Consider the following 2,500-nt stretch of genomic DNA (forward strand, 5'->3'; position numbering starts at 1 on the left):
AAAGTGAATATTTCTCACGGATAGACCCCGTGATACGCTAGAAATTGGCGGGGATGTCTCTCTTGTGGCTCACGGGGCTGTTAGGGTGGCACAGAAATCCCTCGGAATGGGAAAACGGGTCATTTTCGTGTCGCCACATTGCATGCGAACCGCATGCAACTTCCAGAGGCATTTGCAGCAGAAATGCATGTGCAGTCAAAAAAAAATTGATATTTTTCACGGATAGACCCCGTGAAACGCTAGAAATTGGCGGGGATGTGTCTCTTGTGGCTCACGGGGCTGTTCGGGTCGCACAGAAATCCCTGGGAATGGGAAAACGGGTCATTTTCGTGTTGCCACATTGCGTACGAACCGCATGAAACTTCCAGAGGCATTTGCAGCAGGAATGCATGTGCACTCAAAAACTTCTATATGTTTCACGGATAGACCCCGTGAAACGCTAGAAATTGGCGGGGATGTGTCTCTTGTGGCTCACGGGGCTGTTAGGGTGGCACAGAACTCCCTCGGAATGGGAAAAGGGGTCATTTTCGTGTTGCCACATTGCATAGGAACGCCATGAAACTTCCAGAGGCATTTGCAGCAGAAAGGCACGTGCACTCAAAAATTTAATATTTTTCACGCATAGACCCCGTCAAACGCTAGAAGTTGGCGGGGATGTCTCTCTTGTGGCTCACGGGGCTGTTAGGGTCGCACAGAAATGCCTCGGAATGGGAAAACGGGTCATTTTTGTGTGGCCACATTGCATAGGAACGGCATGAAACTTCCAGAGGCATTTGCAGCAGGAATGCATGTGCACTCAAAAACGTCTATATTTTTCACGGATAGACCCCGTGAAACGCTATAAATTGGCGGGGATGTCTCTCTTGTGGCTCACGGGCGCTGTTAGTTAGGGTCGCACAGAAATCCCTCGGAATGGGAAAAGGGGTCATTTTCGTGTTGCCACATTGCGTACGAACGGCATGAAACTTCCAGAGGCATCTGCAGCAGAAATGCATGTGCACTCAAAAACGTCTATATTTTTCACGGATAGACCCCGTGAAACGCTAGAAATTGGCGGGGATGTGTCTCTTGTGGCTCACGGGGCTGTTAGGGTCGCACAGAAATCCCTCGGAATGGGAAAACGGGTCATTTTCGTGTTGCCACAATTGGCATACGAACGGCATGAAACTTCCAGAGGCATTTGCAGCAGAAATGCATGTGCACTCAAAAACGTGAATATTTTTTCACGGATAGACCCCGTCAAACGCTCGAATTTGGCGGGGATGTTTCTCTTGTGGGTCACGGGGCTGTTCGGCTCGCACAGAACTCCCTTGGTCCACCTGATTCGTGCATACAGGCAGCAACTAAAACTCTGTAAACCTGCTGTGAGGACATCTAAACAGTGGACCAGTGAGGCTGTGGAAGATTTGCGGGCGTGCTTAGACTGTACTGACTGGGATATGTTCACGACTGCTACCAATAGTCTGGATGAACTCACAGAGGCTGTGTACATCAGCTTCTGTGAGGACTGCTGTATCCCAACACGTACCAGGGTGAACTTTAACAACAACAAGCCCTGGTTCTCAGCAAAGCTCAAAAGGTTGAGGTTGGAGAAGGAGGAAGCGTTTAGGAGTGGGGATAGAGACAGATTCAAGGAGTCGAAGAACAGGTTTAGCAAAGCGGTGAGAGAGGCTAAACGACTGTACTCAGAGACACTAAAACACCAGTTCTCTACTAACGACGCTGCTTCTGTCTGCCAAAGGGCTCAGGCACATCACCAACTACAAACCCAGAGCGCCCCACACCACTAACGACTCCCGCCTAGCCAACGACCTGAACGAGTTCTACCGTAGATTTGAAAGACAATTGGACTGTCCTGAACCACCCCTTCCCACCCAAGAGGCCCCATCCCCCACCCATACTACAGAAACGACTCTCTCCTTTCAGGAGGGAGAAGTTAATGGGCTTTTCAAGAGGCAGAATCCACGCAAAGCAGCCGGGCCGGACTCTGTCTCTCCAGCCACCCTCAGGCACTGCGCTGGCCAGCTGTCTCCGGTGTTCACCAACATCTTTAACACCTCCCTGGAGACATGCCATGTACCAGCCTGTCTCAAGTCCTCCACCATCATCGCTGTGCCCAAAAAGCTAAGGCCAACAGGACTAAATGATTACAGACCGGTCGCCCTTACATCTGTGGTAATGAAGTCTTTTGAGCGCCTGCTCCTGGCACACCTCAAAGCCATCACAGACCCTCTCCTGGACCCCCTTCAGTTTGCCTACAGAGCCAACAGGTCTGTGGACGACGCAGTTAACATGGCCCTCCACTTCACCCTACAGCATGTGGACGCCCCAGCATCCTACGCCAGGATCCTGTTTGTGGACTTCAGCTCTGCCTTCAACACCATCATCCCTGCCCTGCTTCAGGACAAGCTCTTCCAGCTGAACGTGCCCTACTCCACCTGCAGGTGGATCACAGACTTCCTCTCTGACAGGAAGCAGTGCGTTAAGCCGGGAACAGAAG

Source organism: Petromyzon marinus, unplaced genomic scaffold (assembly GCF_048934315.1).
Source record: "Petromyzon marinus isolate PM22_M1 ecotype Great Lakes invasive population unplaced genomic scaffold, UKy_Petmar_22M1.pri1.0 PM_G_Scaffold_128, whole genome shotgun sequence".
Taxonomy (NCBI): domain Eukaryota; kingdom Metazoa; phylum Chordata; class Hyperoartia; order Petromyzontiformes; family Petromyzontidae; genus Petromyzon; species Petromyzon marinus.